This window comes from Giraffa tippelskirchi, chromosome 4 (assembly GCF_054371585.1).
Source record: "Giraffa tippelskirchi isolate mGirTip1 chromosome 4, T2T-mGirTip1v1.2.pri, whole genome shotgun sequence".
Classification (NCBI taxonomy): domain Eukaryota; kingdom Metazoa; phylum Chordata; class Mammalia; order Artiodactyla; family Giraffidae; genus Giraffa; species Giraffa tippelskirchi.
The window spans coordinates 83,313,671-83,340,964 of NC_137278.1; the positions used below are offsets into that span (position 1 = coordinate 83,313,671).

The window sequence follows — 27,294 nt, forward strand, 5'->3', positions numbered from 1 at the left end:
AACCCACGGATTAGACATAATTAAACCAACACTTTCATTTCTCAATCCTGATGAAGGATCTAAGGCTCAAAGACCTTGTTAACTTGTCCTAGTTCCTCCTCAGAAGGAATACCTTACCAGCCAAAATTTTAAGTTTCTTCTTCCATTACTAAGATATATTTTTCTAGGAGGAAAAAAGGACAAGATATTTTTCTGAGCTTCCTGTATTTTTATAGAGATTGTTAGTGAATTTATTCTGGTTTGTATTGGAGCACTAAAACTTGGTTTGCAATGTATTGTGAGGATTAAAAGGAAACAAGACTGGAACACTTCAGTTAAATATATTAAGTTTTATTGCTTCTCCATGTTCATTACTTATCTAGAGATTCTGTGAGATACACAGATGAAATATAAGAAGAAAATGGGAAAATAAACAAACCAACATCTTCCAACATCTACCTATTTCACAGGCTTATGCACACAGTTTCACTTAATTCTCAGTCAATATTTTAGCTGAGTATTATCTACATTTTATAGAAGAGGAAATTAAGGCTCATGTACTATTTTGTTCATGGCCACATGGATCGTAGAAGTAGGATTTAAGTTTGGTTTTTGCTGTCTCTAAAGTTCATACTCTTTCCATTAATCCATGAAAACCACTACCTTTCACAAACTTATAATTCAGACGGGGAGTATTTCTGACATTAAAAAGGAAATAACATATATTATGAAGCAATATATATTAAATGTCTAAGAAATGAGGGATCAATTATATTGAGATAAGATTGGATAAGTAAACCGCAGTTGATTTCACAAATAAAACTCTTCTAGTTCCCACTTAGGGAACTAGAAAGAGCATCTCTCAGATTCTTACAATGAAAAAAAAAAAAATTACACAAATTGGAAATTCATGACTTTAAAAAAAATCTATTAGAGAACTTGTCACAGGGTAACCACCTGGCCCAGCATCTAAGGAGAGAGAGACCATGACAGGGAGAGACCAGACATGGGCACTGGCTTACTTGGTATAGACACAAGTGGACACTGGCTAGAATAGCTCCACTAGGGGAACAGAGAATTGGTGGAGGCCAAGGATGTGCAGGTGAGAGAGTTCTGAGTCCTAGTGGCCACAGAAATTGGGTGAACCTACAGTCTTTTCCTTGGTAGCTCAGCTGTAAAGAATCCACCTGCAATGCAGGAGACCCTGGTTCCATTCCTGAGTCAGGAAGATCCCCGGCAGAAGGATAGGCTACCCACTCCAGTATTCTTGGATTTCCCTAGTGGCTCAGATGGTAAAGAATCCGCCTGCATTACGGGAGACCTGGGTTTGGCCCCTGGGTTGGGAAGATCCCCTGGAGGAGGGCATGGCCACCCACTCCAGTGTTCTTTCCTGGAGAATCCCCATGGACAGAGGAGCCTGGCTGGCTATAGTCCATGAAGTTGCAAAGAGTTGGACACGACTGAGTGACTAAGTACACCACAGTCTTTTCAGGATTTTTCTCCACAAATGTACTGAACACTTGCAGAAAAGATTGGAAAGAATCCTAAGAAAGTGTCCGAATATGGAAAGGGAACTGGGAGACGCTGAAGGATGAGGGATGAACGATGAAGGATGGAGCTGCTGAAGGATGGCCCCAGGATTCCACCTGGACCCCTCTCACCAAATTTTCCCAAGGGATGAAAACTTTAATTTGTAGGGGAAAGGGCAACAAACAGAGGTGCTTATAGTACACTAGGGAAAACCCACTGCAGCTGGGGGAAAGGAAAAAACACCATGCCATTGGGGGAGGGGCAGAAATAAGAGAGATGATGGGCCTGTAACTATGTCAGGGGAGGAGCAGAAGTATGGGAATGACCATATCCTTGAGAAGCTACTAATGCTCAGATGCCATTCTTCAATAAGAGAAATCAGAGTTCCTTAGAAAGGCGGTCCATTCCAGGGCAGAAGCAAGGAAAATACAGGATGATCCTGGAGCATTTTGAGGTGTCAAAAAGCAAAGAAGTGAGAAAAAAATTAGTTTCATTTCAAAAGGGCACAAGAGCCGAAAGAGCTCTTATTGGCCAAATTTGCAGTAACTTTTAAAAATATTTATTTATATTTGACTGTACCAGGTCTTCGTTGCTGTGCAGGCTTTTCTCTAGCTGTGGTGAGTGGGGGCTACTCTCTGTTGCAGTGCATGGACTTCTCATTGTGGTGGCTTCTCTTGCTGTAGAGCACAGGCTTTAGGACTTTCAGGCTTCAGTAGTTGTGTGAGTGGGTTCAGTGGTTGCGGTTCCCAAGCTGTAGAGCACAGGCTCAATAGTTGTGGTGCACGGGCTCCATTGCTCTGTGGTACATGGGATCTTCCTGGATCAGGGATCAAACTGGCATCTCCTGCATTAGCAGGTGGATTCTGCACCACTGAGCTACCAGGGAATCCCCAAATTTGTAATAATTTGAGAAATGAAATAAATAATGATAGTATTGGATTATAACCCAAAGAATGAAGTAAATATCCGTGAGTCTATACTGACATAAATAAATAACTGAATAAGTATATAAAGGGAGAAGGGATAAATCGTCCTTTTAGAACAACTTGAAATAATAAATGTTGAAGGATTAAGGGAAGTAGAAAAATCACCATTAGAACACACAAAATCACAGTAAAAATTGTTGCAGTCAAGTTCCACTGATGGGTAGTAAAAATCAGTGAATGAATGTTTAAGGAGAAACGAGATATTTATTGCATCTCAAAGTATCTTCCTCTAAATGTTTATTACTTTAAAGGAAAAGATAGGAGCTTTAGAGTGCAGAAATCTGGAAAATCCACCTTAGCCAAGTGATCTCCAGTAATTTATACCAATATCATGCAGTCCCTGATATGATGCACTGCAAGGAGCACCCTTTCTGAAGTGGTATTCTTCCAAATAGAGCATGACCTCAATCTGATCATACTGTATATCTTAGCATCTCTGTCTGTGTAAAATGTATGTCTAAGCCTATTACAAGCTATTTGAAGATAAGGATGTCAAGTGTTTTTTGTTGTTTTCAGTGCTTCTAAAAAGGACATAAAATGGAATATAGTCAAAGCTTTAGAAGGAAAAAAGTACCATCCATGTTAATATAATGCTAGTTTTTGAATATGACATGCAGTTCTGAGCATCATTGCTCCCAAGATAAAAGAGAATCATAAGGAATAAACACCAAACTTCATGAGGCCAAAATTTCTAACCAATATTTTTTCTTTTGCACTGCTCTGTTTTTTTTTTTTTTTTTTTGAAAGAGGGGAAAAAGGCACCTATAATCCCACTCCTTATTCCTCTTTGGATGTTCATTCTTGCACTGTTTATATATTTTATACATCTGCAATCACAGTGTAGGTGTCATTTTGTGTTGTTTTACTCACTTATATTGTAAACATTCGGAGAAGGCAATGGCACCCCACTCCAGTACTCTTGCCTGGGAAACCCCATGGATAGAGGAGCCTGGTAGGCTGCAGCCCATGGGGTCGCGAAGAATCGGACACGACTGAGCAACTTCACTTTCACTTTTCACTTTCATGCACTGGAGGAGGAAATGGCAACCCACTCCAGTGTTCTTGCTTGGAGAATCCCAGGGACGGAGGAGCCCGGTGGGCTGCCGTCTGTGGGGTCGCACAGAGTCGGACACGACTGACGCGACTTAGCAGCATAAGCAGCATTGTAAACATTTTCCATATTTCTACATAGTCTTCAGAGTTATTATTTTAATGCTTGTATAACGCTCTGTCATGTGAAAATGTCATAATTTACTCATACATTTCCCTATTATTGGACATTTAGGCACTTAATGTCTCTTGATACTAAGTTCTGGAAGACTTTTTTATGTAGGGGTCCCCAAAAGGGACATGGGGCAATGAAAGAGATAATGTCACTAATACACTTTTACACAATACAGAAAAGAATTTCGTGTGAACATTGCACATAATCATTCTCCATCAGAGGTAAGGACAGGGTCTGAAAATGTAAACCGATGAAGTAAATTTACCAATGGTTCAACTATTGCAGGATGGATTTGCGGGAATTGTATGTTTCTGTTTGCCTTTCAGTGTTTAACACTGAATCTTTCACGTAACTGATGCTGAGTACTTGCATTGATGTAGATGTACTCCCATCCTCATTATTCCACCTCTGTGTCTGTCTTCACTTTGGAGGAAAATTCACCTCAAAATGACCAAAATGGGTGGGATGGGAGAGGAGGGAGCTGCAAGAGGGAGGGGATATATGTATGCATATAGCTGATTCACTTCACTGTACAGCAGAAATATACTCCAATAGCATTAAAAAATGTATTATTTCTAAGCTTTAACAATAGAGTTGTATGGTGGTAAGAAGCAAAGTACTTATATGCAAGAAAGGAAATATGAAAGTGCCTTTGGTTGTAGAGAAGAGGAAAACAAAAACAGTCTCAGAGCTACAGCCACAAAGAATAAAAATGCTTTTCGTTGTGGAGCAAATAATATTCTTTAAGAATCCGTGCTTTTCCAGTCCTTCTTTCAAAACTAGATGAAAAATAAGCAAGCTTTTCAATATTTTCAAGTTGTTTATGGGGATAATTGGAAATTATTTTAATCTGTTGGGATATGAGAAACTCTCTCAAGTCTAGTAAAAAAAATCTTTGTAAAGAAATCAAGCTTTCTAAAGGGCCAGGTGTGTGCTCATTTATATAAAACTACATGTTTTAAACTCTGAATTCATCAAGGAGTTTTTAATCTTCACTGATATGTTTTCCTTTTAAGTATCTTTCCCCTTTCTTTTTGATTATGTTCTTCATGGTTGGAGTGATGATTAAAAATTTTTTTAACAATATTCCAGCTTGGTAAATATTTTAATTTTTTGGTTTTCTAGCCATGAAATTATATTTTCCCCTTCTTTGAAAGTTTTATTTTGCTAAGTCCTAGAATTCACCTGTGAGTCAACTCAAAATTTATATTTCTTTAATATATTCCAAGATAATATGATAATGTCTTGGGCATTCTGTAGTTTCAGTACTATATGTTTGGTATAAAACTGGTATGAATTCTTTCCATTTATCCTTCTTGTGAGTATGTGAGTTGTTCCATCTAATTATTGATCTTTCATCAACTCTGAAAAATTATCAGCTATTGTGCCTTCAAATATTACTTCTTTATTATTATTTATGTTCTCTCCTTCTGGAACTCTGAGTAAATAAGCATAGAACATTATTTATTTATTTGCTTTTGGCTTCACTGGGTCTTCATTGGTTTGCCCAGTCTTTCTCTAATTGCGGTGGCTTCCTTTCTTGCAGAGCACAGGGTCTAGGTGTGCTGGCTTCTTTAGTAGCATGCAGGCTCCTCAGTAGGTGCAGTGTGCGGGCTCTAGGGTACATGGGCTTCAGTAGTTTTGGCATACAGGCTCAGCAGTTGCGCCTCCTGGGCCCCAGTCACTCAGTCATGTCGAACTCTTTGAGAACCCATGAACCGCAGCCTGCCAGGCCTCCCTGTCCATCACCAACTCCCAAAGTCTACCCAAACCCATGTCCATTGAGTCAGTGATGCCATCCAACCATCTCATCCTCTGTGGTCCCCTGCTCCTCCTGCCCTCAATCTTTCCCAGCATCTGGGTCTTTTCAAATGAGTCAGCTCTTTGCATGAGGTGGTCAAAGTATTGGAGTTTCAGCTTCAACATCAGTCTTTCCAATGAATATTCAGGACTGATCTCCTTTAGGATGGACTGGTTGGATCTCCTTGCAGTCCAAGGGACTCTCAAGAGTCTTCTCCACCACCACACTTCAAAAGCATCAATTCTTCTGTGCTCAGCTTTCTTCACAGTCCAACTCTCACATCCATACATGACTACTGGAAAAACCATAGCCTTGACTAGACAGACCTTTGTTGAAAAGTAATGTCTCTGCTTTTTAATATGCTATCTAGATTGATCATAACCTTCCTTCCAAGGAGTAAGCGTCTTTTAATTTCATGGCTGCAATCACCATCTGCAGTGACTTTGGAGCCCCCAAAAATAAAGTCTGACACTGTTTCCACTGTTCCCCCATCTATTTGCCATGAAGTGATGGGACCAGATGCCATGATCTTACTTTTGTGAATGTTGAGCTTTAAGCCAACTTTTTCACTCTCCTCTCTCACTTTCATCAAGAGGCTCTTTAGTTCTTCACTTTCTGCCATAAGGGTGGTGTCATCCACATATCTGAGGTTATTGATATTTCTCCTGGCAATCTTGATTCCAGCTTGTGCTTCCTCCAGCCCAGCATTTCTCATGATGTACTCTGCATATAAGTTAAATAAGCAGGGTGACAATATACAGCCTTGATGTACTCCTTTTCCTATTTGGAGGCAGTCTGTTGTTCCATGTCCAGTTCTAACTGTTGCTTCCTGACCTGCATACAGATTTCTCGGGAGGCAGGTCAGGTGATCTGGTATTCCATCTCCTTCAGAACTTTCCACAGTTTATTGTGATCCACACAGTCAAAGGCTTTGACATAGTCAATAAAGCAGAAATAGATGTTTTTCTGGAACTCTCTTGCTTTTTCGATGATCCAGCAGATGTTGGCAATTTGATCTCTGGTTCCTCTGCCTTTTCTAAAACCAGCTTGAACATTTGGAAGTTCACGGTTCACGTATTGCTGAAGCCTGGCTTGGAGAATTTTGAGCATTACTTTACTAGCATGTGAGATGAGTACAATTGTGTGGTAGTTTGAGCATTCTTTGGCATTGCCTTTCTTTGGGATTAGAATGAAAACTGAACTTTTCCAGTCCTTTGGCCACTGCTGAGTTTTCCATATTTGCTGGCATATTGAGTGCAGCACTTTCACAACATCATCTTTTAGGATTTGAAACAGCTCAACTGGAATTCCATCACCTCCACTAGCTTTGTTCATAGTGATGCTTCCTAAGGCCCACTTGGCTTCACATTCCAGGATGTTTGGCTCTAGGTGAGTGTGAGTGATCACACCAGCGTGATTATCTGGGTTGTGAAGATCTTTTTTGTACAGTTCTTCTGTGTATTCTTGCCACCTCTTCTTAAAATCTTCTGCTTCAGCACGTGGGCTTCAGTAGCTGGAGCACGTAGGCTGAGTATTTGAGACTCGTATGCTCTCTGGAACATGAACTCAATAGTTGTGGTGCATGGGATTAGTTGCTCTGTGGCACATGGAATCCTGTTGGGCCGTGGATTGAACCCGTGTCCCCTGCATTGATGGGTGAACTCTTATCCACTGTGCCACCAGGGAAGTCCAAGCACAGAACATTTTTGTCTGCCCTTTATGTCTTTGAACTCTTCTTTCATATTTCCCAACTCTTGTATTTGTGGATAATTTCTTAACATCTATATTCTAAGCCACCAATTCTTTTCTCAACTGTGTATATTGTGCTAATCTGTCCACATAATTTTATTATTTTTTAAAAATTTTATTTTTAATTATTATATTTTATTTTTTACTATGTGTAATTATAATTTATGTTTGTCTTGTTTTGCCATTTTCCTGAACCAATTTGTTTGAAAAGTCTCTGTGTATGGGCTATGTTATTATTTTAACTCTTAATAATCTGTCTTCCTAAGTAAGCATATATAAAATAAAAATATTTTAAGAAAATAAGAACAAATAATTCTTTAGTGTTGAGCCATGAAATATCTAGAATATATTTGTAAAAAGAAAAGCATTTGTTGTTTATCTGAAGTTCAAGTTAAACTGGGTATTTCACATTTTCATTTGTTAAATCTGGCAACCCTAGGAAATGTTGAGGAGTAACGTGCTGAGTAATGTGACATTCTTTACAATAAAGTCAAGGGATACTTTGTCAGTTTGCAGTAGTCAGGTCCTGTAGAATCTAGATATTTTGCCAATAGTATGTCCCAGTTCTTCAGGTATCCCCTGATTCATAAGCATGGAAATGTTAGCCCAGGTACCTGACTTTCTCCCAGATCATACACGTGTCATAAATCATGTATAACCTAAACATATTCTCATGCTTCTAAAGAATTCACTTACCAGCTTAATGGCTTGTTCCTGACAGTTTTGCAATGCAAGATTCAATTAATACCTTAGAAACATGACAAATTATTACTTGTCATAGACCTTTCCAGTGGGTTGCAAACTGTCACAATCATAAATGTGAAAAAGATGTGATCCTTGTAGCAATGACTTTCATGCTGTGGTTTTTTGAGTCCCAGGGATCCAGTGAGATGTTTGTACGGCCATCATTAGGGTAAAGATTCATTCCCTGATCGAATTCAGGTTGCTCAGTTTTTATCTGTAATATACATCTGGGTTCTCTACATATTTCATTTGAATAAAGTGTTCTGATGTTAATACATGATTTGAAAACTGATAATTTGGAGACATATAGGCTTTGCTGTGAGAAAAACTTGTATCTTACTCTGGTTTTGGCACTTATATTCTATGCAAACAGTGACTGTTTACTTAACCTCTCTAAACCTATTTCTCAAATGAGAAGAAAGATAATAAAAACTTTCCTCATAGGTCATTTTATTTTTTTTTCTTTTTGTTGCATTAAGAACACTTAGCATGATTCAGCAAAAACCACTACAATATTGTAAAGTAATTAGCCCCCAACTAAAATAAATAAATTAAAAAAAAAAAAGAACACTTAGCATGGGATCTACCCTTTTAAAAACTTTTAAATGCACAATACAGTATTGTCAACTGCAGACATTATGCTCTACAACGGATCTCTAGAACTTACTCATCTTGCATGTAGGAGACATTACACTTACTCCCATTGAAGAGTGATTCCCCACTTTTCTCTCCCCCAGCCTCTGGCAGCCACCATTCTACTCTTTGTTTCTATGGGTCTATTTTAGATATCTCATAAAAGTGGAATCATGCAGGATATGTCTTCTGTGACTGGTTTATTTCACTGAGTATGTCCTTCAGGTTCATCTATGTTGTTGCATAAGGCAGAATTTCCTTTTTTTAAAGACTGAATAATATTCTATTGTATGTATATGCTATATTTTATTTATCCATGCATTTGTTGATGAACATTTAGGTTGTTTCTGTATGGCTCTTGTGAAATAGTGTTGCAATGGACATGGAAGTGCAGATAGCTCTTCAAGATCTTGATTTTAACTTCTTTGACTGTGTACCCAGAAGTGGGATTGCTAGATTATATGGTATAAAAAAATGAGATAATTCATTTAAAATGTTTAGAATAGCAGCTGGTACATAGTAAATAAACAATAAATGTTAGCTACTGTAATTATTTTATATTAAAAGTAATCTTTGATTCATTTAATAATTTGTTGAACTAATATTCAACTAATTATAGTGTCTATTTTGAGCCAGTAATGAATATACTTTTTCTCATGTAGTCTTCACAAATATATGCTGAGGTAATTTCATCCTCATTCTATGGGGAGGAAATTGAGACCTGGGCAGACTAGTGAGTTGCCATGTTCATTCAGCCGTAAGTGGCAGACTGGAGATTTAAAATTGGGTGGCCTGAGTTCAAGTACAATATTTTTCCTATTAAACTCAAGCTATCTCCTCCAGAGTCAACAGGAAGCACATAGAACATGTGATTTATGATATAATTTAGATTTTTAGATCTATGGCTTTTGTAGTTTTGCAGAGAAGTTGTATTATTAAATGATTGCCCAGTGTCTTCTTTCTAAGCATCATAATTAATGTAATTAATATAAGTCATCAGAAAAAATTTTGAGGGCCTTTGTATCAGGTGCTCTCTGATTACTTACTTCCTGGATTCTGGAGGACTGTTATTTGCTTCATTAATTCATACAGACTTCAGGATTGAAAGAAAGTTCTTTGTTACCTCACCCTTTGAATGGCCTTGCTTGACTTTCCTACAGTTATTTCTGTAGGTTAATGATATCAAAGAGATTCTGTAGTAGAAAAATGAATTGCTTCTGATAAATAGATCATCGTGGCAAATCATACCAAGTAGGACTTCTTTTCTACACTGCTGAAATACACAAATGCCTTTTTTCAAGTATTAAAATATTTTCTAATTATCTCATACTATAACAGGTTATTTCAGTCATTAGGAATGGCAACCAGAGTCACTTCACAGGGATTTTTTTGTCTGCTGGTGAACTGGCATCAATTTGAAATTATCTTTCTTCCACTGAATTTGCATATCCAATGAGTAGTCAATATAACAATCATCTCCTCTCTCTTTAGTTCCTATAACATTGTTGCAGTGTATGAAGCATCATTTTGTGTCTGGTGCTTTATATAGATTAATTCACTTAACTTTTATTACAACTAGGCAAGGTAGGTCTTATTCCGCTTAAAGATGAGGAAACTGAAGCCAAGGGAGTTAAAACTGCTCACTTGAAGTTTCACTACCTGTGCATGAAGCAGCTAGAATTGATTCTCAGACGTTTTTAGTTCTAACGCTGATGATCCTTCCTGATGTAAATACAAATAAACTCAAATATTAAACAATTTCATAAATGATATATATGGTCACAAGTATATAGGAAAGCACCACTTAGGGTGCAATGAAAATCAATGTGATAAATATGGTAACAGTGAACAGTTTTTGAGGGTTTATTATGAGCTAAACATTGTGTAACATATTACAGATACTAACTAACTTATGCACCTTAAAAGCCCGTAAGGTATTTTTTTATACTCAAATTACGTGTGAGACAACTGAGGTGTAGATAATTAGGTGTAGATAATTAGGTCACTGTCACAACATTCTGGGCTTCCCCGGTGACTCAGGTGGTAAAGAATCTGTCTGCAATACAGGAGACCTGGGTTCCATCCCTGGCTCTGAAAGATCCCCTGGAGAAGGGAGTGGCTACCCACTCCAGTATTCTTGCCTGGAGAATTCCATGGGCAGAGGAGCATGGTGAGCTGTGGTCCATGGGGTCGCAAAGGGTTGGACATGACTGAACAATAAACACACACACACACACACACACACACACATACACACACATGATATTCCACATTTATTAGGTGGGGGAAACCTTGGATTTTGACTTGATTCTGTGTGTTCAAAGGCCTTATTTTCACTCCTGCATGATCCTAGATTTTGGTTCTAATCCTTAATTTTGGTTCTTTCCTTAATTAATATCTTGCCAGGTCCTGAATCTGTGCCATATTTTGGATGCTGACAGAAACTTTGTATTGATTTAGCCTGAAGGGTGAAGTCTTGTTTCTAATTGAGGCTTCCCTTGTATCTCCTGGAAATAAGAAAGTTCTTCTATCCTTAATCCAGTATCTTTGCTGCATGGCTTGTAAATAAGGCTTAGTTTCAGTTTGGAAAATGTATTTTTCTATCATTTAAAAATAACCTTGATTATATTTTTAGAAATACATGTTATTTTCCAAATACTTTTATTACTATGCATTATTTACAATTTTTTTTTGGAAAAAGCTCTTTGTGGGAAACCTGTATTTTAAAACTAGATTTTTGTCATGATTTTTAAAAATACAAACCATTAAATTCCTATTCTATTACAAATCTTTTAACCAATTTCTATATCTTACTTTCAATTTTCTTTTTTTTTAGGCATTAAAAATTCGAATGTCTTTATGCATTAAAGACAAGGTAAAGGTAAGAGAAACCCAAGTAAGACGGTAGGCATCAGAGAGGGCATCAGAGGGCAGACACACTGAAACCATAATCGCAGAAAACTAGACAATCTGATCACACGGACCACAGCCTTGTCTATCTCAATGAAACTAAGCCATGCGGTGTGGGGCCACTCAAGATGGACGGGTCATGGTGGAGAGGTCTGACAGAATGTGGTCCACTGGAGAAGGGAATGGCAAACCACTTCAGTAGTCTTGCCTTGATAACCCCATGAACAGTAAGAGAAGGCGAAAAGATAGGACACTGAAAGAGGAACTCCCCAGGTCGGTAGGTGCCCAATATGCTAGTGGAGATCAGTGGAGAAATAACTCCAGAAAGAATGATGGGATGGAGCCAAAGCAAAAACAATACTCAGTTGTGGATGTGACTGGTGATAGAAGCAAGGTCCAATGCTGTAAAGAGCAATATTGCATAGGAACCTGGAATGTTAGGTCCATGAATCAAGGCAAATTGGGAGTGGTCAAACAGGAGATGGCAAAAGTGAACGTCAACATTCTAGGAACCAGCGAACTAAGATGGACTGGAATGGGTGACTTTAACTCAGATGACCATTATATCTACTACTGTGGGCAGGAATCCCTTAGAAGAAATGGAGTAGCCATCATGGTCAACAAAAGAGTCCAAAATGCAGTACTTGGATGCAATCTCAAAAACAACAGAATGATCTCTATTTGTTCCAAGGCAAACCATTCAATATCACGGTAATCCAAGGGTATGCTCCGACCAGTAACACTGAAGAAGCTGAACTTGAATGGTTCTATGAAGACCTACAAGACCTTTTAGAACTATTACCCAAAAGAGATGTCCTTTTCATTATAGGGGACTGGAATGCAAAAGTAGGAAGTCAGAAAACACCTGGTGTAACAGGCAAATTTGGCCTTGGAGTACAGGATGAAGCAGGGCAAAGGCTAATAGAGTTCTGCCAAGAGAACGCACTGGTCATAGCAAACACCCCCTTCCAACAACACAAGAGAAGACTCTACACGTAGACATCACCACATGGTCAACACCGAAATCAGATTGATTATATTCTTTGCAGCCAAAGATGGAGAAGCTCTATACAGTCAGCAAATCAAGACTGGGAACGGACTGTGGCTCAGATTATGAACTCCTTATTGCCAAATTCAGACTTAAATTGAGGAAAGTAGGGAAAACCACTAGATCATTAAGGTATGACCTAAATCAAATCCCTTATGGTTATGCAGTGGAAGTGAGAAATAGATTTAAGGGACTAGATCTGATTGACAGAGTGCCTGAAGAACTATGGACGGAGGTTGTGAAATTGTACAGGAGACAGGGATCAAGACCATCCCCAAGGAAAAGAAATGCAAAAAAGCAAAATGGCTGTCTGAGGAGGCCTTACCAATAGCTGTGAAAAGAAGAGAAGCAAAAAGCAAAGGAGAAAAGGAAAGATATCCCCATTTGAATGCAGAGTTCCAAAGAATAGCAAGGAGAGATAAGAAAGCCTTCCTCAATGATCAATGCAAAGAAACAGGAAAACAATAGAAGGGAAAGACTAGAGATCTCTTCAAGAAAATTAGAGATACCAAGGGAACATTTCACGCAAAGATGGGCTCGATAAAGGACAAAAACGGTATGGACTTAACAGAAGCAGAAGATATTAACAAGAGGTGGCAAGAATACACCGAAAAACTGTACAAAAAAGATGTTCACGAGCCAGATAATCACGATGGTGTGATCGCTCACCTAGAGCCAGACATCCTGGAATGTGAAGTCAAGTGGACCTTAGAAAGCATCACTACGAACAAAGCTAGTGGAGGTGATGGAATTCCAGTTGAGCTATTTCAAATCTTCAAAGATGATGCTGTGAAAGTGCTGCACTCAATAAGCCAGCAAATTTGGAAAACTCAGCAGTGGCCACAGGACTGGAAAAGGTCAGTTTTCATTCCAGTCCGAAAGAAAGGCAATGCCAAAGAATGCTCAAACGACCGTACAATTGCCCTCATCTCACACACTAGTAAAGTAATGCTCAAAATTCTCCAAGCCAGGCTTCAGCAATATATGAACCATGAACTTCCACATGTTCAATCTGGTTTTAGAAAAGGCAGAGGAACCAGAGATCAAATTGTCAACATCCACTGGATCATTGAAAAAGCAAGAGAGTTCCAGAAGAATATCTATTTCTACTTTATTGACTATGCCAAAGCTTTTGACTGTGTGTATCAAAATAAACTGTGGAAAATTCTGAAAGAGATGGGAATACCAGACCACCTGACCTGCCTCTTGGAAGCCTGTATGCAGGTCAGGAAGCAATTGTTAGAACTGGACATGGAACATCAGACTGGTTCCAAATAGGAAAAGGAATACGTCAAGGCTTTATATTGTCACCCTGCTTATTTAACTTATATGCAGGGTACATCATGAGAAACACTGGGTTGGAAGAAGCACAACCTGAAATCAAGATTGCTGGGAGAAATATCAATAACCTCAGATATGCAGATGACACCATCCTCATGGCAGAAAGTAGAGAAGAACTTAAAAGCCTCTTGATGAAAGTGAGAGAGGAGAGTGAAGAAGGTGGCTTAAAGCTCAACATTCAGAAAACTAAGATCATGGCATCTGGTCCCATCACTTCATGGGAAATAGGTGAGGGAACAGTGGAAACAGTGGTTGACTTTTTTTTTTGGGGCTCCCAAATCACTGCAGATGGTGATTGCCGCCATGAATTTAGAAGATGATTACTCCTTGGAAGGAAAGTTATGGCCAACCTAGATAGCATATTAAAAATCAGAGACATTACTTTGCCAACAAAGGTCTGTCTAGTCAAGGCTATGGTTTTTCCAGTAGTCATGTATGGATATGAGAGTTGGACTGTGAGGAAAGCTGAGCCCCGAAGAATTGCTACTTTTGATCTGTGATATTGGAGAAAACTCTTGAGAGTCCCTTGGACTGCAAGGAGATCCAACCAGTCCATCCTAAAGGAGATAAATCCTGGGTGTTCTTTGGAAGGACTAATGTTGAAGCTGAAACTCCAATACTTGGACCACCTCATGGGAAGAGTTGACTCATTGGAAAAGACCCTGATGCTGGGAAGGATTGGGCCAGGAGGAGAAGGGGACGACAGAGGATGAGATGGCTGGATGGCATCACCGACTCAATGCACGTGAGTTTGGGTACACTCCGGGAGATGGTGATAGACAGGGAGGCCTGGCGTGCTGCAATTCATGTGGTCACAAAGAGTTGGACACAACTGAGTGACTGAACTGAACTGAACCAATGCATTAAATACTGTGTCTGGTATTTTTTAATGAGCTTTTAGCAATACTGTCCACACTTGATGCTTTCACAGTACTGTAAATTACTTATCTTTGGGATCTACCCCTAATGATCAAGGGATTTTGTAATAGTAAGGCTCTTGTTTAAATAAAAATATCTCAAAATAACAATGACTCTGACTTATGTAGTGTTTCTGTAACTTGTGCCAGGTACTATTCTAAGTGGTTTATACATACTGACTCATCCTCAACACAGCATATGACAGATGGAGAAAGAAAGTTACAGGACGGTAGTGGCTGCCCAAGGCATGTGGTGAATGAGGGTCGGCTGGACTTGAAACAAGGCAGGCATCCTCTGGACTCTGCCCTCAACCATTACATCATATAGCAACACATAGTAATGAAAGCAAGTAATTGAAAGCATTAAAATCAGTTCATGATGTTTCCAGATTGTCAAAGGATAAATCTTGTAGAATCCAGTTTATCATTGTAGCACCAATAACTCATTCATCCATTGAACAAATGTTTATTGAGCTCCTGCTGTGTGCTTGTTGCTGTGTGAGGCATGTGTGTATGTTGAACCCATGTCTCTTATGTCTCCTGCATTGGCAGGTGGGTTCTTTACCACTAACACCACTTGGGAAGCCCTGCGTGAGTCATAGATGGTGCAAATAAATAGAATCCTTGATTTCATGGAAGATTCAGCCTGTTTAGGGACACTGACTTTTAAACAAGATGTTGCAGCATGATGTGTGGTAAGACAAGGATGTTCAAGGGGATGGAGGACTTAGCTATGTCTATGCATCAGGAGGGCTTCTTTGAGGAGGTAACATTCCCATTGAAATTTGAAGGATGAGTTAGAAGTAAGTCAAAGTGAAAGTTGCTCAGTCATGTCCAACTCTTTGTGACCCCATGGACTATACAGTCCATGAATTCTCCAGGCCAGAATACTGGAGTGGGTAGGCTTTCCCTTCGCCAGGGGGTCTTCCCAACCCAGGGATTGAACCCAGGTCTCCCATGTTCTTTACCGGCTGAGCCACCAGGGAAGCCACCAGGAAAGTAAATCAAGCAAGAGGCAATAGCAACAGTATTTATAGGTGAAGGTAGCAAGCATTGGGAGTGGTTATAAGCCAGAGAGAACCATCTGGAGCCAGCAGACAAGGGTCTATGTGGAGAAACAGGAGAAATGAGGTTGAAGAGCAGAGCAAACCGGCTCCTGGGAAGCTCTGAAGCCATGTTAGTGAGTTTCCTCTTTATCTCAAAGGCAAAAGGAATTCCCATGGAAGTGTTAAAATGTGGGGAATGACCTGTTCAGATTTGCATCAGAGAAAGAATGTTCTGGCTAACCTGGAGAGTAGATAGAAAGCCTGTGTGTATGAGGGACATGTCTCTAGTTAGGGAAGCCAGTTAGGAGGCTATAGTCTAGTAACAATGGTTGTCAGGTCTAGAGCATTAGTGAACATGTAGAGAATTGGAGGAGCTTCCCTGGTGGCACAGATGGTAAAGAATCCGCCTGTAATGTGGGAAACCCGGGTTCGATCCCTGAGTCGGAAAGATCCTCTGGAGAAGGGAATGGCAGATCATGGCATCTGGTCCCATCACTTCATGGGAAATAGATGGGGAAACAGTGGAAACAGTGTCAGACTTTATTTTGGGGGGCTCCAAAATCACTGCAGATGGTGATTGCAGCCATGAAATTAAAAGACACTTACTCCTTGGAAGGAAAGTTATGACCAACCTAGATAGCACCTTAATAAGCAGAGACATTACTTTGCCAACAAAGGTCTTTCTAGTCAAGGCTATGGTTTATCCAGTGGTCATGTATGGATGTGAGAGTTGTACTATAAAGAAAGCTGAGCTCCAAAGAATTGATGCTTTTGAAGTGTGGTGTTGGAGAAGACTCTTGAGAGTCCCTTGGACTGCAAGGAGAGCCAGCCAGTCCATCCTAAAGGAGATCAATCCTGGGTGTTCGTTGGAAGGACTGATGTTGAAGCTGAAACTCCAATACTTTGGCCACCTCGTGCAAAGAGTTGACTCAATGGAAAAGACCTTGATGCTGGGCAGGATTGGGGGCAGGAGGAGAAGGGGAGGACAGAGGATCAGATGGCTGGATGGCATCACTGACTCGATGAACATGAGTTTGAGTAAATTCTGGGAGTTGGTGATGGACAGGGAGGCCTGGCGTGCTGCGATTTGTGGGGTCACAAGGAGTTGGACATGACTGAGCGACTGAACTGAACTGACCCACTCCAGTATTCTTGCCTGGAGAATTCCATGAACAGAGGAGTCTGGCAGGCTACAGTCTATGAGGTTGTAAAGAGTTGGACACAACTGAGTGCTGTTCACTTTCACACTTTCACTCAGAGAATTGGAAAGATTTAAGAGATACATAGAAGGAAAAATTGGTAGGACTTAATAAATGACTGCGTGTGAGAATGAGTTGAGGGTCAGATGTTTCTGGCTCTGGCTAAGAGGAAGATGCTCATGCCATTTCCAGAGATAAAGAACCCTGTATGCATAGGGTGTGTGCATAGGCCGTGGAGGAGAGGTGAAGGAAATTGCATTATCTCCATGTACTGAGGGTTAGGTGCCTCAGACATCTGAATGTAGATGGTAAGAGCCTACATCAGTGCACACGTGCACAGCAGGCGCTTAATAAATATTACTGAGTTGAATGAATGTATGGTTGGCAGTGGGATGTATGCATTTGGAGCTCAAAATCAGGCTTGCAGAGATAGAGATAAAATTTCTAAAATAATAGCATACAGATGACAACCAGAGCCAAGATAGTACTGAGATGTGGGAGTGTTACAAGTGAGAAGAGCAGAAGGCCTGGGATGGAGCCTTGGGCAATGCCAACATTCAAGCACTAGGCTGAGGAAGAGGAGACTGTGAAGAAGTAGCCAGCAAGAGAGGAAGAATATCACAGGAATGCTGTGTCACAAAATCAGAGGGAATGAGCTGTTTTCAGAGGTTAGAGTGTCAAATGCCTCCAGCAGATCAAGCAGCATAAAGACTGAAAAACATCTCTTAGATTTAGAAATAAGAAAGTCACCGATGACCAAGTAGCATCAGAGAGGGATGAAGACTGAAGCCAGATGGGAGTGGGTTGAGAAAATGAAGACAGAAAATATGGACAACTTGTAAGGGAATATTGGTTTGAATGGAAGAAGAGATAACAAGAAATAAGATCAATAAAAATGTTACAACACTTTCATATTCTTTTCCCCTTTCCCTTCTTGAATAATTCAGTTTTAAAGCTATTGGGTGGGGGTAAAGCAAGAGAGCTAGTCACACGAGAGGGTGGCTGGTGGGGGACGCTGGAGCCCAAGCAGGGTGAGGCGTGCAAACTTGTGGGGAATGGGGGTGGAGATACCTCATTTGCGATGTCCTGCATTTTCCAGTAGTCATGTATGGCTGTGAGAGTTGGACCATAAAGAAGGCGAAGTGCTGAAGAATAGATGCTTTCGAATTACGGTGGTAGAGAAGACAGCAAGGAGATCAAACCAGTCAATCCTAAAGGAAATCAACCCTGAATATTCATTGGAAGGACTAATGCTGAAGCTGAAGCTCCAATACTTTGGCCACCTGATGTGAAGCGATGACTCATTGGAAAGATTGAAGGCAAAAGGAGAAGAGAGTGGCAGAGGATGAGATGGCTAGATAGCATCACCAACTCAATGGACATGAATTTGAATAAAACCTAGGAGATAGTGAAGGACAGGGAAGCCTGGCATGCTGCAGTCCATGGGGTCGCAAAGAGCCAGACACAACTTAGGGACTGAACAACAACAAACCCAAAGAGAAGAGAGGGCTGAACAGGACAAGTTTGCTGAGGAGTGGGCTTCATGGGCTATTGGAACCTGAGCAAGGTTAAGTGGGCATCTTAGTCTGGATTCTCCAGAAAAATGGAATCAATAGGAGATAGAGAAGTAGAGTCACTGAGAGATATTTGCTATAAGGAATTGGCTCATGTGATTAGGAAGCCGAGAAGTCCAAGACATGCAATCAGCAAGATGGAGACCCAGAAGAGCCAATTGATATAAGTTGCAGTCCAAGTGCAAATGCAAATCCAGGAGAAGTCCAATGTGCAGCTCAAAGACAGAAAGGCAGAAAGCAAGAATTATTTTGCTAAGCCTTTGATTTCATTCAGATCTTTGACAAACTGAGTGAGGTCCACCCACATGGAGGAGAGCAATCTGATTTACTTAGTGAATGAATTCAGTGTTGATCTCACCCAGAAACTCCCTCACAGACACACCCAGAAATAATGTTTAAACAAGTATCTGGGCACCCCAGGGCCCAGTCAAATTCATACATTAAATTAACATCACAGTTATCAATATATGAGGATATATCATATCCTCATATATGAGGATATGTCATTATATGAGGAATTTGAGAGTCCAAGTCAAGTGAGGAGTGTGACTGTGTGAAGGGGTGGGGAGAGAAGGCCTAATGTTAGGTGCTAGAACCCACATGAGGTAAGAAGGGCATCTATGAAGAGGGGAGTCTGGTGTAAGGGTCACAGCATGGCAAGGTGAGCATGCTGTCCACACAGAGAAGTGACTTATGAGAGGGATCAGGGCCCAAGCAGGAGAAGCGGAGTGTTGACACCGGGAAAGGCTCAGCATGTGGTATAGGAACACAGTGATGTGGGGTATGGGGAGGGTGTCATAGAGAAGAGAAGATGGCTGTGGTGCTGGTTTAATGTTAGGTGCTAGAACCCACATGAGGTAAGAAGGGCATCTATGAAGAGGGGAGTCTGGTGTAAGGGTCACAGCATGGCAAGGTGAGCATGCTGTCCACACAGAGAAGTGACTTATGAGAGGGATCAGGGCCCAAGCAGGAGAAGCGGAGTGTTGACACCGGGAAAGGCTCAGCATGTGGTATAGGAACACAGTGATGTGGGGTATGGGGAGGGTGTCATAGAGAAGAGAAGATGGCTGTGGTGCTGGTTTATTGGTTGCACTCAGGAAGGTTGATCAAATGTGTAACATCTCAAACTGGGCTTTCCCCAGTGTGGACATGCTCTTCAGACTTATTTGGCCTCTGACATCCTACACCAGGCCAGCCATCCATGCAGCCAGCTCTCTTGCTTTGCCCCACCCAATGGTTTTAGAACTGAGCTATTAGAAAGGAAAAGGGAAAAGGAAAAGGAAAAGGAAAAAGAAAAGGAAAAGAAAGAATTGTGGTTTTTAAATCAATTTTATTTTTTGTTAACTCTTCACAACCAACATCCTCCTACAAGCTGTCCATATTTGATGTAAATATGTGTATACATGTGTTGTTGTTGTTTTTGTTTAGTAGCTAGGTCATGTCCAACTCTTTGTAACCCCATGGACTATAGCACAGTAGGCTCCTCTTTGCATAGAATTTTCCAGGCAAGAACACTGGAGTGGGGTGCCGTTTCCTACTCCAGCAGATCTTTCCTACTCAGGGATCGAACCTGGTCTCTTGCATGTCCTGAGTTGGCAGGTGGGTTCTTTACCACTGGTGCTATACAGGGATTCATTCCCTAGCTCTCTCCAGGGGAAAGGTCTTGGAGCAGCAACCTCCACCAGAGCAAGGGGAACATCCAGAATCTGCATCTTGGTCTCTAATACCAGGAACCTGGAAGTGTGGCAGGCTTGGCAGAAAAATCATTTTTAGAATGGTAGAATCTACATGTAGTAGTTCTGTACACAGAAAGCAGAGACCAGTAAAACGGAAAAGGCTGAAGAACAAAAGAGCAGGAGGTGGGGAATTACATTGATAAGTCCTCTGAATGCTTTTATGGGGAGAATGGTTTTAAGTTTATGACTGATTGGCAGCCCTTGAAACAGATGAAGGCCATATTTAGGTAGTAGAAGAGAGTGGCTAAGAACTTGGGCCTTGAAGTCAGGATGCCTGAATTTCTGTTCTGGTTCCATTATGTTTAGACATGATATTGGGAAAGTAACTCAATTTCTCTGCCCTGATTCTTTATATTTAAAATGAGGGATCATAAAAATACCCTTATCAAACGATTAAATGAATTAATACACATAGGAACCCTGGAAAGTACCTGACTCATGGTAACAATAAATGTTGACTATTATTTTTTGATGGGCTAATCAATCTATTAATAGAGGGATCTGAAAAGCTTTTTCAATAGTTAAAGTGAGAGACAATGAGCACTTCAACCAAGGTGGGGACTAAATTGTTGTGCTAAGAAGGGGCTAAATTTGAGATGTATAAGGAGCTGAACATGGGGAGACTTGGTAACTGGATTGGAGTAAAGGAACGATTTTGTGGAACCTGATGGGTGGTATTGCCACTCATTAAAATGGGAGATGGTGAGCTGAAGAACCTGAATTCAGTTCGGTGTGTTAAAACTCAAGTGTAAAGGTAGAGATGCCACACAAATAGTTGCGTATCTGAGTCTGAATTCTGGAGAGAAGTAATGAGCTACAGCCTATAGCTAAACCATGAGACTAGATGAGGACATTGGGCAGAAAGTAGAGCTGAAGATTTGAGGTATGTAAGATCAGTTTGGCACGGAAAAAGAAAACTCAAAAATAAACAAAAAAGCCATGTAGGGGGCAGTTGTGGGTTAGGATGAGTTAGAACTCCAGTTCATGCCAAGGGACAGATGGTGTTCCAATTCTGATGATGGTAAGGTAGCCTGAGAGTGAAAAGGAATGTCTTTAATACATAGTGAGAGATTTTAGGAAAGTTAGATACAGTTTTCATCAGGTTATCCCAAACACTAAGGCTTTAAAATTGATTATGTTCACACATTATGGCCATAGTGTTTTTCATTGGCTCATTTTGCCCAGAGCTAGATAGAAAGTCAGACTGGGAAGACCCATTGTTGCAATCAACATGGCTAATGTTTGATACCATTTTTGGTTGATAGTTATGCCTCAAAAGTCCTGGCCAGGCACCCCTATGTTTCACTGTGCCTTCCTAGCAGATGGGAATGAGGGTAGTTATTCAACGACTTGGTATATGCATCAATTTTAATGATTAAAACAGGATTTTCTGTGCAGAGTGTCTAGGCATGAGGTTTAAAGGATAAAATGTCATTATATCTGCAGCATGGAAATGGATTAGTGCTGAAAACTTAACAATTGCTTATGCAAGTTAAAAATTTGTTAAATTTCACTCTGGGTTTGTGTTCATCTGGGAACTTATGATAATGAATCTTTTTGGTCCCAATTTGGCTCTCTAGAGTAAGAACATTTACAAATCCATTTAATAACCCAGACTGACTTTTATCTCTGAACTGATGAATCAGGTGCAAAAAAGTGGAATGTAGATCTTTGTGTGTGCCTTTCATCGCATTGCTTTTGCAGAAGACAGCATAATTTTGGAGCTGTTCTAAATGTAAGGAAGATCTAATGTACAGCATGGTGACTAATAAAACTGTATTGTAAAATTGAAATTTGCTAAAAGGGTAGATCTTAAGTATTCTCATGTCACACCAAAATAATGGTAATTGTGAGTGATGCGTGTGTTAATTAACTTGATTTTGGTAATCATTTTACAGTATATACATGCAGTAAAGATCACATTGTATACCTTAAACATATACAGTTTTGTCAAGTATACCTCAATAAAGCTGGAAAATAAAATGCAGGTAAGGGGAAATACAAAATTAAAGAAAATGTATCAAGGATTTCAGTATAATAAAACATTTTAAAGCTTGAAATGTATAAACAATAATAAAAATTCCCCACAGAGTGAGAATGCTATGGCCATGTTTACACATTTAAGGTAAAAATGAGAATTCAATAAAATTTGCAGATAATTACATGAAAAGGAATTTTACTCAATTACAGTGATTTTTGGTTAAAATTCCTTTCTGCATAAGGTTTTTCAATGCTTTATTTTGGTTTTCTGCCTCTTATAGTATACTACCATATATGCATATGTATGTATATGTAATATATATAACTATATGCATGCATGCTGAGTTGCTTCAATTGTGTCCGACTTTTTGTGACCCTATGGACTGTAGCCTGCTAGGCCCCTCTACCCATGGAATTCTCTGGCAAGAATACTTGAGTGGATCACCATGCCTTCCTCCAGGGGAGCTTCCTGACCCCAGGGATTGAACCTGCATCTCTTATGTCTCCTACATTGACAGGCAGATTCTTTGCCACTAGCACCACCTGGGAAGCCCATGTATATAGTTATAATGATATGTGTGGTAGTATATTTCAGTTTTCTATTACTCTGTAACAGATAACTCCAAAACTTAGGGCTTGACATGATTGTTTCTTTTGCTCATGACTCTATGGGTCAGGAAGGACTCTGCTTGGTGGTTCAGCTCTGCTGCATATGTTGTCTGGCAGGCTGGTTGGGGCTAGAGTATTCACTTCCAAGGTGACATCATCTCTCATGTCTGGTGCTCCTTAGCACACCTCTCTCATTCTCAGCTTCTTTCTCTCTCTTTCATTACACGGTGAATTACAGGCTTCAGAGCCTTTCCATGTGACTTGGGCTTCTCACAGCATGGTGATGTCACTGTAGTCTCTTGATTTAAAGAGGCAGGAAACAAATAATTCCTACTTAAGGGTGACACCCACACCTGGCACAGCATCAATTCTGTATTCTATTGGTTGAGGCAGATACAAGGCCTACTGGATATAAGACAGTTGAGAAATAAATTCCACCACCTTGTGGGAATATGACAAGAAAGGAGTGTACATGGGTGATATTGCTGCTATCATCTTTAAAATATGCAGTAGGCCACAGAGCAGAGGCAGGGAGACACTGCAAGGATCCAGTGGTTCTCCTAAAGTGTGAGCCACAGACCATCTGTGTTAGAATCACCTGGAGGGGCGGCGATTTAATATGTAGAGATCTGAGCCTCATTCCAGACTTTCTGGATCAGAATCAGAATCTCTGTGAGTGGAGTTCTGTGGCTTCAACAAGCCCCCCAGGTGACAATTATGTGCACCAAGGCAGTAGAGAGTATTTCTGAGCCTGGCTCTAGAGACTGAAAGACCTGGATGCAGTGTGCCTGCCATCAACTAGCTGTGTGGCCTTGGAAGTGCCTTCATTCTCTTAGGGACAGTTTTCTCATCTGCAAATTGTGCCAAGACAGTACCCGCTTCCTGTATTGTTTCTAAGAACAAAATACATACCACAGAGTCTGGAACATTGTCAGTACATTACTAATGAATGTTTAGTGAGTTAGTGGGTTTCATTCTTCAAACAGATGATTCTTCTTTAGTGTGTAGTGAGGTTTTATCTGCATAAATGACCTGGACCTGTATTATGGCCACAATTAAATTCACCAGTGTGCCCATCTGTCAATGACATGTGTACACTTTCTCACTAGAAGCCAACAGATGAACGAGTATGGACTTTTCTGTCTGTTTGGAGTTGAACTGATTCATTTATAATAAAGGACTAACTTACTGAACTGTAAGAAGCACGCTAGTTGACAATAACTTTGAAATTGTTGGAAAATTGTTCAGTGAAATCAGTGGGTGCAGTTTGGACAGTAAAACACTCTTGGCATTCCATAATTGGATGAATTTCAAATATGTATTGACATAATCACTACAAACTCAAGGCCTGGTATTAACATGATGGTAGGACTGAAGCATTTGGTGAGAGAAAAAGGAGGGCTGATGTAACAATTAGCTATATAAAATCTGATTACATGGACCACAGCCTTGTCTAACTCAATGAAACTAAGCCATGCCGTGTGTGGCCACCCAAGATGGACGGTTCATGGTGGAGAGGTCTGGCAGAATGTGGTCCACTGGAGAAGGGAATGGCAAACCACTTCAGTATGCTTACCTTGAGAACCCCATGAACAATATGAAAAGGCAAAAAGATAAGACACTGAAAGATGAACTCCCCAAGTCAGTAGGTGCCCAATATGCTACTGGAAATCAGTGGAGAAATAACTCCAGAAAGAATGATGGGATGGAGCCAAAGCAAAAACAACACCCAGTTGTGATGTGACTGATGATAGAAGCAAGGTTCGATGCTGTAAAGAGCAATATTGCATAGGGACCTGGAATGTTAGGTCCAAGAATCAAGGCAAATTGGAAGTGGTCAAACAGAAGATGGCAAGAGTGAACATCGACATTCTAGAAATCAGCAAACTAACATGGACTGGAATTGGTGAATTTAACTCAGATGACCATTATATCTACAACTGTGGGCAGGAATCCCTTAGAAGAAATGGAGTAGCCATCATGGTCAACAAAAGAGTCTGAAATGCAGTACCTGGATGCAATCTCAAAAATGACAGAATGATCTCTGTTCGTTTCCAAGGCAAACCATTCAATTTCACAGTAATCCAAGTCCATGCCCCGATCAGTAACGCCGAAGAAGCTGAAGTTGAATGGTTCTATGAAGACCTACAAGACCTTCTTGAACTAACTCCCAAAAAAGGTGTCATTTTCATTATAGGGGACTGGAATGCAAAAGTAGGAAGTCAAGAAACACCTGGAATAACAGGCACATTTGGCCTTGGAGTACAGAATGAAGCAGAGCAAAGGCTAATAGAGTTCTGCCAGTAGAAGGCACTGGTCATAGCAAACACCCTCTTCCAACAACACAAGAGAAGACTCTACATATGGACATCACCAGATGGTCAACACCGAAATCAGATTGATTATAACTTTGCAGCCAGAGATGGAGAGAAGCTCTATACAGTCAGCAAAAAAAGACTGGGAGTTGACTGTGGCTCAGATCATGAACTCTTTATTGCCAAATTCAGACTGAAATTGACGAAAGTGAAGAAAACCACTAGACCATTCAGGTATGACCTAATTCAAATCCCTTATGATTATACAGTGGAAGTGAGAAATAGATTTAGGGAACTATATCTGATAGAGAGCCTGATGAACTATGGACACAGGTTCTTGACATTGTACAGGAGGCAGAAATCAAGACCATCCCCATGGAAAAGAAATGCAAAAAAGCAAAATGGCTGTCTGAGGAGGCCTTACAAATAGCTGTGAAAAGAAGAGAAACAAAAAGCAAAGGAGAAAAGGAAAGATATTCCCATTTGAACGCAGAGTTCCAAAAAATAGCAAGGAGAGATAAGAAAGCCTTCCTCAGCGATCAATGCAAAAAAATAGAGGAAAACAATAGAATGGGAAAGAATAGAGATCTCTTCAAGAATATTAGAGATATCAAGGGAGCATTTCATGCAAAGATGGGCTCAATAAAGGACAGAAATGATATGGACCTAACAGAAGCAGAAGATATTAAGAAGAGGTGGCAAGAATACATAGAAGAACTGTACAAAAAGATGTTCATGAGCCAGATAATCACGATGGTGTGATCACTCACCTAGAGCCAGACATCCTGGAATGTGAAGTCAAGTGGGCCTTAGGAAGCATCACTACGAACAAAGCTAGTGGAGGTGATGGAATTCCAGTTCAGCTAATTCAAATCCTGAAAGATGATGCTGTGAAAGTGCTGCGCTCAATATGCCAGCAAATCTGGAAAACTCAGCAGTGGCCACAGGACTGAAAAAGGTCAGTTTTCATTCCAATCCCAAAGAAAGGCAATGCCAAAGAATGCTCAAACTACTGCACAATTGCCCTCATCTCACACGCTAGTAAAGTGATGCTCAAAATTCTCCAAGCCAGGCTTCAACAGTATGTGAACCGTGAACTTCTAGATGTTCAAGGTCTATTTAGAAAAGGCAGAGGAACCAGAGATCAAATTGCCAACATCCACTGGATCATCGAAAAAGCAAGAGAGTTCCAGAAAAACATCTATTTCTGCTTTATTGACTATGCCAAAGCCTTTGACTGTGTGGATCCCAATAAACTGTGGAAAATTCTGAAAGAGATGGGAATACCAGACCACTTGACCTGCCTCTTGAGAAACCTGTATGCAGGTCAGGAAGCAACAGTTAGAACTGGACATGGAACAACAGACTGGTTCCAAATAGGAAAAGGAGTACATCAGGGCTGTATATTGTCACCCTGCCTATTTAACTTATATACAGAGTACATCATGAGAAACGCTGGGCTGGAAGAAACACAAGTTGGAATCAAGATTGTCGGGAGAAATATCTATAACCTCAGATGTGCAGATGACACCACCCTTATGGCAGAAAGGGAAGAAGAATTAAAGAGCCTCTTGATGAAAGTGAAAGAGGAGGGTGAAAAAGTTGGCTTAAAGCTCAACATTCAGAAAACTAAGATCATGGCATCTGGTTCCATCACTTGATGGGAAGTAGATGCAGAAACAGTGGAAACAGTGGCTGACTTTATTTTTCTGGGCTCCAAAATCACTGCAGATGGTGATTGCAGCCATGAAATTAAAAGACCCATACTCCTTGGAAGAAAAGTTATGACCAACCTAAACAGCATATTAAAAAGCAGAGACATTACTTTGCCAATAAAGGTCCGTCTAGTCAAGGCTATGGAGAAGGCAATGGCACCCCACTCCAGTATTCTTGCCTGGAAAATCCCATGGACGGAGGAGTCTGGTAGGCTACAGTCCATGGGGTCACTAAGAGTCGGACACGACTGAGCGAC

At 40.4% G+C, this 27,294-nt stretch overlaps 1 long non-coding RNA gene across 1 annotated transcript in view; it reads left to right on the plus strand.

Annotated features, from left to right (window-relative positions):
- The window catches only part of LOC145547236 (uncharacterized), a 190,926-nt gene that overhangs the window by 160,755 nt on the left and 2,877 nt on the right, over positions 1 to 27,294 (plus strand). Inside the window, exon 6 of the long non-coding RNA XR_014083676.1 lies at positions 11,484 to 11,528. This is a non-coding gene — a long non-coding RNA (uncharacterized LOC145547236). The remainder of the gene's footprint in view (positions 1 to 11,483; positions 11,529 to 27,294) is intronic.